The following is an 11,197-nucleotide window of genomic DNA, read 5'->3' on the forward strand; positions in this document are numbered from 1 at the left end:
CCGCCCTTCCATGGTCTCCAAATTTCCATATTTAAATTAACTGGAAACCCCACAAGACACACACACTCATCTCATCACCTTACCTCAAGGGAAACCCCCTCTTACAAACAGATCACCACATATATATTTTACTAATCAAACATTAAAAACATTTACTGATACAAAAGGTTTCTTAAAACTAATTTTGTTTCTGTTATGTCTAATATTTCTCTCTTTTTATGGAATATCTAACACCAGTTTAGCGAGAAAAGTACTATGATTTTTTTCAAGAACTCTTCCTAAAATGGTTACTAGAGAATATATTGCTTTTTATTCACGCAATTTCACTACTAAAGGACTACCCTAAGAGAGCTCACTTAAGATGGTTATTCCTAGGCCAAGGTGACCAATTATTTAACCCAAACTTCTCTAGGAAACTTTTGGTGCAATCGTGAAACAAAATGTAATTAAATCGTGGCGTTAAAAATCCTCACAGCTGAATTCACTTAATCTCTAGGACATTCACAAAGACAACACAATTTCAATACGAAATATATAGAATTTTGTTTTAAGGTTAAATTTCTATTTTTGGTTGACAATTACATCCTAATTGATGCCTTTTCTCAAATTTTTAAACATATGAATTTTTTTTATTTATTTTTTTAATTTTTTTTTTTTTTTGCAGGAAACCGCCGTCACACCCTTTAGGTCCTTTTTCATAAGAAAATTTAATTCTAGGTTACCTTGTGCTCCACCTTGAATGTGCGGCAAATGGTATTACCTACACATAAATTTCCCCAATCTAACACACGGGTATTGCAGTGGCTGTCAATTTGTGGGAAAGGCTGACACTACCGGCACTTCTACCGGCAAAGAACAGATGTAACACTGCATGGACTTGGAGGAGCAGTCGTCGGTAAAGCAAAATCGAAAATTATTATCGAAGTGAAACCTAGATTTTTAAGCGATTTCAATGTGAGTATAGAGGCAGTCGTACTTCCTGAGTTGGCTTCAGTTCAGCAGGATCCAACGTGTGAATACAATATAGATAAATGGGAAAATTTTACGCTAGCAGATCCGGACTTTACGTCGTCAGATAGAGTCGACGTGCTGATTGGAAGCGATGTCTACCACGAAATCCTTCAAGATGGTATTCACAAAAAATATAGTATATTGGCGCAGAGGACGAAGCTAGGATGGATACTGTCGGGGCCGACTACGGAAAAAAAGAAAATTGTAGCTACTACTACTCTGGAAAGATTTTGGGAGATAGAGGAGGTGAGCGACAATAAAGCAGTGACAGAGGATGACTTTTGTATGTCAAATTATGGCTCAACAACGTCGTTAGCGAGTGATGGCCGGTTCATGGTCAGACTTCCCTTCAGGGAAGACGTTGAATTAGGAGATTCACGTAAAAGAGCTATGGCAAGATTTTTGAACATAGAAAAAAATTATGCGCCAACCCTGAACTAAAAATGGAATACCAACAGTTTATGGAAGAATATATTAGCATGGGGCATATGGAACGAGTTGAGCCGGAAATACGGGGAAAATACTACCTTCCCCATCAAGCTGTCATCAGAGAAAGCAGTATAACTACAAAAGTAAGAGTGGTGTTTGATGCGTCTTCCAAGACATCAAATGGAAGAAGCTTGAACGATATTCTCTACGCTGGAGCAAAATTGCAGAGAGATATTTTTGATATCCTTACAAAATGGGGGAAACATCAGTTCGTCATAAGTTCAGACGTGGAAAACATGTACCGACAAATTTGGGTACATAAAGATGACCAAGAATACCAATATGTATTGTGGAGATCCAGCAGCGAAAGCCCAGTAGAACAATACTGATTAACGACAGTGACGTACGGTACGGCATGTGCGCCGTTTTTTGGCGTTAAAGACGCTTGACGAAATTGGATCTCAATGTGAAGATAAAGACATTGGCGCTATTATCCAAAATGATTTCTACATGGACGATGTGTTAACCGGAGCAGATTCTATTTCAAGATGTAAAGAATTACAGGAGAAAATAAATAAACATCTAGCAAAATATTGATTTCAGCTACGGAAATGGATTTCAAACGATAGTGAAGTCCTAAAAAGCATAGACGCTAAAAGAGAGAATGATGTAAGTCACATAGAAGAAGATGATTGCCTTAAAACGTTGGGGCTGAAATGGTATCCAGCAAGTGACACATTTGGATTTACAACGCAACTTTACAATGGACAACGGACAACCAAGCGGAAAGCGCTGTCCTATTTGGCCAAAATCTTCGATCCATTAGGATGGCTAACACCAATAACAACAACGTCGAAGCTTTTTATTCAACAACTATGCGTAATGGATATTGGAACAATAACGGCGAAGCTTTTTATTCAACAACTATGGGTAATGCATATTGGATGGGATAATCTACTAATAGAGGAGCTGAATAAACAATGGAGAGGGTTCACGAGTAAGCTAAACTCACTAATTTCGATTCGAATACCTCGATGGTTGCACGTATCCAGCACAACTGCATGGATTCGAGGATGCATCGGAAAAGGCTTTTGTAGCCGTAGTTTATGTTAAAGTAAGTGGAGTTGTTCATCTAGTAGCAGCTAAAAGCAAAGTCAATCCCATTAAAAATAGGAGGACGTTACCAAAACTAGAGTTGTGTGTGGCGAATTCATTAGCGAAACTTATGACAAAGGTTATGAAAATGTTGTCAATAGAAGCAAATGTATTTATGTGGAGTGATTCGTCGATAGCGCTGTTATGGATCCGTAATAGTTCCAGTAAAGATCGATTTATAAGGACAAGAGTGAAGCAGATTCAACAATGGGTACCAGCAGCCAAATGACAATATGTAAAATCAAAGGAAAATCCGGCAGACATGGGATCCAGAGGGATATCAGCAGACAAGTTACCAGAGAATAATCTCTGGTGAAATGGTCCGTCGTGGTTAATGCGAAATGAAGAGCCAACTATTTCAATCATTTGGTAAAAGATTATTCATCGTTTACACGACTTAAGCGAGTGATAGCGTATGTGCTCAGATATATCGCAAAGCTACGCGTATAAAACTTTCCAGATTATTTGACTGTGGAAGAATTACGAGCTGCGGAAATGTTTTTAATAAAAGGCCATCAACAACAAGAATTTCCAGAAATTGTCACGAGACTAAGAAATAATACGCCGATTGATCATAAACACAAGCTGGCTTCATTAAATCCCTTTTTAGACGAGCATGGCGTGTTGAGAGTTGGAGGTCGAATGCAGTTAGCTTCGTTGGCGTATAATCATAAACATTCTATAATACTCAATAAATCAGAGCTGAGTGATCTAATTATCAAGGATGCACATGTGAAAACGCTCCATGGTGGAAATCGGATAGTGGAACATTTGCTAAAAAGAAAACTTTAGATTATTGGGTTGAAAAACAACGTAAAACGGCTGAATCGGGGTTGCGTCAAATGTATACGATATAAACGAGAAAATCAATTCCAGCTAATGGGAATGTTACCAGAATATAGAGTTAATGTATCAGCACCGTTTACATATTGTGGCGTGGACTATGCAGGACCAATATACATGAAGTGTTCAAATGGCAGAGGTCAGAAAACATATAAAGGATACATTGCGGGAGGCAAAGGCAATTCATTTGGAACCGGTTAGCAGTTTGACGTCAGAATCATTTCTGGCAGCTCTAAAGCGCTTGTTTGCCAAAGGAGGTAAAAGTTGTATTGACAACGGCACAAATTTTGTTGGAACAGTTAAACATTTGGATAGAGATTTAAAGGCCGCCATGAAGGAGAATAACGCACTAGCACCTATATTAGCGACAGAAGGAGTGCAGTGGCATTTTATTCCCCCGGCAAGTCCCCACTTCGGAGGAATATGGGAAGCGGCGGATAAATCAATAAATCAGATCGAGGCCGTGTTAAATTCGAGGCCGCTTTATAACATGGATGATAATGCTGGCGAGTTGGAAGTCCTCACACCTTGGAAGCAAGTGCAGAAAATGAAAAATTGTTTTTGGAAGCAATGGAAATCAAACTATCTAGAAACACTCCAACAACGATACAAATGGAAAACCCAAAAGAAGAATATACAGAGGGGACAGGTGGTGATAGTTAAGAATGAGGGAACACATACATCCTGGTCGATGGCCGTTAGGTAAAGTCGAAGATGTCCATCCAGAACCGGATGGGTTAGTTAGAGTCGGCACTTTAAAAACCCAAGCAGGCTTGATAAAGAGATCCGTGAACAAGTTGTGCCCATTAGAAGGCGTAAAATCTGATGAAAAACCTGACAGCTCCAGTGGAAAGAGAACCGGCAATCTGGCAGGCTACTTAATGCTTTTGCTTCTTGCTTTAACTCATGTAAAATCTACGGTCGCTGACAGCTTAACCAATATCACAGAGCTGCAGGAATCAACCGCACTATACTTGGAACAGGTTGGATTGAATGTTGTAGCCTCGAAATGAAACATGATCATAGTTTTTAATATGCTTCCATTTTTTGAATCCATGGAGAAATGCGAGACCGTGTTAAAAACGATGATGCCACTATGCGTAAATCTGCAGATATTCGAGTCGCAGTGCGACAATATTCTAAGAACTATGGAGAGGCAGGTTCGGAGTCTACAAGACACTAACGAGTTCTTGTTCTCAAGAACTAGTAGAAGGCCCAAACGAGCGCCACTAGAGTTCATCGGGTCAAGCCAGCACGCCCTATTCGGAACAATGGATGCGGAAGATCGGAAAAAAAAATAGAATAAAGCTTGCAAAACTTATTGGAAAATCAATATAACCTGAAGTTCATGACGCAAAAACAAACCTCGGTCGTAGAATGTACGGTTAATATTCTGCGCACTACTATGGAAGATGTAAATACCAACTTCAAGAAGATACAGAATCAGATGAACAACATAACGGCGGCTATGGAAGAATCATACTTCGTTTATAGAGAGTCGATTCGTTTATTCATGGTAACCAAAGATATGGACGCAATAATTCGCGAGAACGAAAGAGTACAGTCGAGTATGATAAACCTGCTTATTGACATTAACCATGGGAAGCTCAATCCAGCCTTGATTACGCCGTTACAACTTCAGGAAGAAATGACCAAGATAAGAGAGCACATGCCTGAACACCTTAAATTTCCTGGAAAAAAGTATGATCAAATTAGAGCGGTATACAAACTTCTTACTGCTAAGGCAGCATTAATTGAAGACCGACTGATGGTTTCAGCTAATATTCCATTGTTCACGCAGCACACGTCTCAGCTGCATCGGATCATCCCCCTGCCTATTAGGCTGAACGGAGGGAAAGTTGTAGCACAGCCATCGGAACATTATCTGATATATAATTTCAACAGGGATGCCTATCATACAATGACGCAAGCTGAGTTAAACATGTGTCAGCTGTACATTGACGATGAATGACCAAATGACCATTCGTGTGAGGTGTATTCCCTTAAGCTCCTAAATGCATCGAGATGCCAGTTCTCTGAGACAAAAATGGAATCGCTATGGACGAAGCTGCAAGCCAACAACCGCTGGTTGTTTAAAGTTTTTCAACCAACAACAGCTCACGTATCCTGCAGTCGAGATTCACAGCAAATAGTCCAGCTACCGAGTCAAGGCATCATTACGATGAAGCCAGGATGTAGATTAAGGGTAAAAGGAGCAACAATTTCCACACCTTTCAATCTTGAATCGAAGAAGGTCGTGGAAGACAAATCATCCTTCGTAGCAGACATAGACCGGCTGTCTAATTTCTCGGTCATGCCTTTAGCCGATGGTGATAAATCACTCAGCAAGGCTAGCGGAAATAGAGTCTCAGTTGAAAATGATCGATGCCACACAGCTTAATCTATACGGGTTGAATTTTCATCACATCTCCGGGCACTTATCTCTAATGGTGATGGTAGCCGCCTTCATAATAGCTCTAATATGTTCAATCAGAAGATGCATGAAACCGACAAGAATGTTGGAAAGACTCAAACATGTGTGTGGAAATGGAATTGGTGTTTCACACGCTTATCTAATTGTTATTTAAGTTTTGCCTTATTAAGGCGAAGATCATATGTTTTATGATTTATGTGTTTGATTTCTCTTTCGAGACGAGCTTAATGATCTGAAATTTGCAGTGAATAGGAAAGCCAGATATACACTATGCTTCCAATTGCTTCCAATGCATACACTTGTTTTAGTGATACTTTAGGAAGACGGACCTCGGTGTGCAGCCAACTAGAAGTTGCCGTCTCTACGTTAAGAGCCATTAACCCGTCTTCCTAAAGTAGCACTAAAACAAGTGTATGCATTGGAAGCAATGTAGTTGTTGTGGACAAAAAATCCATCACTACAAAAACAAGAACTTTGCTGTGAAAAAGATCTGCCAATAGAACTTGAGTCGAACCTGGAGAGTTTCTAGTGTATAATTCGCATATGCTAATTTGCAATAAGTTCGAAATATATACTACTTTCCAGAGAACGGCCCTTGTAAGCCATCATCCACACCAAATATGCCTGATGAGCCGCTTAACCAACGGCGAAACGCGTCGCATAGTGGTGAGTGTGTGATAGTGTCTATCTGGCTTTCCTTTTCACTGCAAATTTCAGATCATTAAGCTCGTCTCGAAAGAGAAATCAAACACATAAATCATAAAACATATGATCTTCGCCTTAATAAGGCAAAACTTAAAAATTCAGCCGAGCCTGGCTGTGGGTTTTAAGCCGCGGACCTCGGTGTGCAGCCAACTAGAAGTTGCCGTCTCTACGTTCAGAGCCATTAACCCGTCTTCCTAAAGTAACACTAAAACAAGTGTATGCATTGGAAGCAATGTTGTTGTTGTGGACAAAAAATCCATCACTACAAAAACAAAAACTTTGCTGCGAAAAAGATATGCCAATAGAACTTGAGTCGAACCTGGAGAGTTTCTAGTGCATAATTCGCATATGCTAATTTGCAATAAGTTCGAAATATATACTTCTTTCCAGAGAACGGCCCTTGTAAGCCATCATCCACACCAAATATGCCTGATGAGCCGCTTAACCAACGGCGAAACGCGTCGCATAGTGGTGAGTGTGTGATAGTGTCCATCTGGCTTTCCTTTTCACAGCAAATTTCAGATCATTAAGCTCGTCCCGAAAGAGAAATCAAACACATAAATGTTATTTAGTTTTTAGTTTACTTTATGCTAAGTACTTACATTCTTATCATCTTATCTTATTAGAATTTACTTTTCAGTTTAGTGATAATTTTGTATTGAATTATTTACGTACGACCATGTTTAATAGTTTTTTTAAATTATAATTTACTGTAAACATCTGTTGTAGACCCAACTCTGTGTTTGCCTGCTGCATAAAATAATGAGCATGTAATAAAGATTTTATGACCCCCACAAGAGATATGCAGGCAGGACAATGTACGCAAGATGGTCTGTCACCAATTTACATGTATTCTTGAATAGAAAATAAGGGTTGCTAGATAGTGTGTAAGGTTAAGAATTATTTTGTAAGCTAGCACTTAAGATGTAATTGTGAAAAAATAAATTCAGTGTCGAATCAAGCATCATACGATCATTTTCATTCTCCTCCCAAACACTAGGACATTCACAAAGACAACACAATTTCAATACGAAATATATAGAATTTTGTTTTAAGGTTAACTTTCTATTTTTGGTTGACAAATACATCCTAATTGATGCCTCTTCTAAAATTTTTAAACATATGAATTTTCTTTTTTTTCAGGAAACCGCCGTTACACCCTAAGGGTTACCTTGTGCTCCACCTTGAATATGCGGCAACTGTTATTACCTACACATACATTTCTCCAATCTAATACACGGGTATTGCAGTGACTGTCAATTTGTGGGAAAGGCTGACACTACCGGCACTTCTATTCAATTCTTGGTACAAAGGATGAGGCTTCTCAGTAAGTTGCTGCCGCAACCACAGTTAAAATACTGGGCAAAAGACAAATGCGCTGACCCCACTTTTGGGATATTTGAGGCCAGTGATGTTGGTGATTTTGTTCGGGAAATTCTATGGCAACAAAGACTTTGTATTATACTCATTTCCCATGGTTGATATAACTTACTTTGGTCGTTATTTCCACAAAATAAATATAAAAGAACACCACACTATGGTCGTTTCATTTAAAATTGGCTGCACAAACAATATTAATTTATCTCAAAACTTTGAAGATCAAGCCGGCACTCAATGGCGGTTACTCCACAACTACTAACGCTCTTTTCTGCATAGTGCCTTTTATAGGGCAGTGACTTTTCCACCATTTTTCCCAACTTTCCGCGACATCAACGAATCACCATTATTTTGTTTTCATCCACCTTGACGATACTACCCTCACTAAATGGCTGACTACCCGCGTTGATAAAAACAGTATTAAATTTCCCACTGAACAATAACTTATTTCGCTTTGACACGGCAACGCTTGTCGTTTAACCTTTTCATCCAGTTTTTTGATACACACGACGCACAAAGGGATCCAACATTATTTTTAATTGTCTATCTGGTTTTCTTTAACACCATAACCATAGCGAGAATTCTGCTCTGGGTATGTATTTGCTCCAATCCCAAAAAATATTTATTGCTATTATAATGAGAATATTATTTTTTCAGCTCTGGTGCGCCGACACTATTTTGAATATCGCCGCCTTTAAGTGACTCGTCCACGCAACAAAACATCAAACATTGCTGAGGATACCAAATTCGTAATACCAAATTCATAAGGTGGGGAACACCCACACCCTGGAGTCTCCAAGCCGGGCATGGATTCCCTGATAGAAACATTCCAATACCTCTCGAAGTTCCATGAAAAATGGTAAATTTCATATTGCGTTAGTAGTATCTCATTTACATAAACGCATACATTGTAGTTTACACATACTACGCTGTCCGTATTTACGACAACGAACCCTGTCCATAGTAATAAACGCGAACATCTCTTCATATATGTGTGTTATTCTATTAACACTTTCTTTTTCAAGATTTAAAGTCACAATGAAGAAACAGTTTGACGAAATGATCCAGATTTTGCAAATGAATCCAAATTTGGCTGGAGGCTACAGCAATGGCTTGAAAAAAATTAACATTAAGAAAGAATGGAACAAAATTGGTGGAAAACTCATTATCCTAGGACCGCCGGTTCGAACAGGCAAGGCCTGGATGAAAGGAAATTGAGGAAGAAGCTAGTTAATAACAAGGCCGAATGGTGGAGGGCCCTTCAAGCAGTTCATTTTAAGCGACACGGAGGAAGCAGCATCGCGCTTGTTACAATCAGAGACAATTGTAAATGCAGGGAACCAAGCAATTGGAATTCAACAGCGTCCAACACTTGGTGAACTAGAGATTGAGGAGGAACTGTTTGAACGGTTTGAAATTAGTGAAGACAAAGAAAACCACAATCCCTGCACACTGACTCCTCCAAGCGTAAACAGACTACACCGAAATACGCAACAGAAGCAGGTTGTTGATATCCAGGATGTCTGTACACAAATAAACCGCATCAAAATGAACTTAAGGAAGGGCTTCCAACGACTTATTCAAAAACTGACCTCAAATATGAACTTCTTGAAGAGCAGCTGAAGGTGCAAGCAGAATTATACAGTGATGTTAAACGATCATTAAATGATATTGAGAGGTAACAACGCAAAAACTTCAAACTGAATGAAGAGTTGTTAAAACAAAGAAAAATTAGTTATAAGTTAAAGGAAGAAAAATTAAAACTTCTTAAAGAAGAATATAAAAATAAGTCGGATTTCAAAAAGGAGTTATTGTGATGTAGGAAAGATGAAACTAAAAGGAGGCGTCTGCAATTAGAAGAAATAAGGAGTGGATTTCAGTGAAACCACTCATGTTAATAACATGAAGCATAGCTTTTATATTTTAATTTTAAAAATTAATTTTATAATTTTAATAATAAAATTAATTAAATATTTAAAGATAGCATTATTGATGTTCTTATGTCTAATGCGTTCACACGACGTTGCGTTAACTATCGGCATTTCAATTTTGAAATGTATGCAAATATTGTGTAATTCTGCACAAATTGCTGTTACTATTCCACACATATCAGGGGTGTAATGCAATTGTCTCGCTCCTAATATACAACGAAATAATGCAATTGCCTCGCTCCTAATACACAACGAAATCTGTTCTTCAACATCCCGTTCAACTATATTTCTTGTTTTTGAATGTCAAGTCATCACTAATTTTATTTAATATACAGTACGTACCTAATATCCATGTATTTCTTTCGACATTTTCAAACTTTTCTTACTTGTGCTGTTTCAATTCACTTGAATTCCAAACCAATGAGATGTGATGATATATATCTAATTCTTAATTTGTGATCACACACCCACAATAATAAAGAGAGTAAAGCTATTTGCATTATTTATAAGTTATGCAACATACCAACGTTACGTTAAGACTGTAGAAGCCTTTCCGGTTCAAGTATTTGAATCTCTCTTCCATTTTTGGCGCAACAATTTTTATGTGCGTTCCATCAATACATCCAATCGCTCCAGGAAATCCAGTATTTTTCAAAAAATGTTTCTTAATTTCATATTTTTCTTCTTCTGTGGTGGGAAAAGAGATCCAATTTGGACACAGCTTATCATGCAATACTTCTATGCACTCGCATTGACATTGCTGACAGACGACCGTGATAAACTGACATTGAAATCATTAACAGCACCCTTTTGATAACTTCCTTCAGCCAGTATTCGAATTGTTGCTGCTAGTTTTAGTGTGTTTGGGACAATTGTAGATTTAACCCGGTTACGAAGGTCTGGAGTGATTTGAACCAAAACATATTTAAATGCATACTTACTTAGCCGGAAGTAACTAACAAATCTAGAGAAAAATATTTATTTTAGCTTCTTCCCCATTTTACTTTTTACTTACTGAGAATCAGTCATGGAAAATATGTGAGACTCCTGCCGCAATATTTTTCGCCTCACGTTTAAATCATTTTAAATATATACTCATCTTCATCCTCGGATAAAAAATTGCCAGCACTTAACATATTTCAATATTTAATTAACCAAATAACCGTTTTACTTTAACTATTTCAACTGACGCTTTTATTTCTTTTAATCAGGTAGCTCGTGAATTCTAAAAATGTTTATTATTCCAGAGCACCCTGCTTTTTTACATCTATTACAAAAAAGACGTAGTCGAAAATTGTACATAATACCAATT

At 38.1% G+C, this 11,197-nt stretch overlaps 1 protein-coding gene across 3 annotated transcripts in view; it reads left to right on the forward strand.

The window, feature by feature from the left end:
• Window positions 1-8,110, forward strand: part of LOC101898381 (uncharacterized) — a 101,758-nt gene extending 93,648 nt beyond the window's left edge. The window contains exons 4-6 of one of the 3 annotated variants that reach the window (XR_009343474.1): window positions 665-895; window positions 1,258-2,554; window positions 7,721-8,110. The gene's annotated coding sequence lies outside the window, so the exon portion shown is untranslated. The remainder of the gene's footprint in view (window positions 1-664; window positions 896-1,257; window positions 2,555-7,720) is intronic. The other 2 variants (XR_009343476.1, XR_009343475.1) reach the window with 2 other exon arrangements.
• The last annotated feature ends 3,087 nt before the right edge of the window (window positions 8,111-11,197 follow it).

Source organism: Musca domestica, unplaced genomic scaffold (genome assembly GCF_030504385.1).
Source record: "Musca domestica strain aabys unplaced genomic scaffold, Musca_domestica.polishedcontigs.V.1.1 5, whole genome shotgun sequence".
Lineage (NCBI taxonomy): Eukaryota > Metazoa > Arthropoda > Insecta > Diptera > Muscidae > Musca > Musca domestica.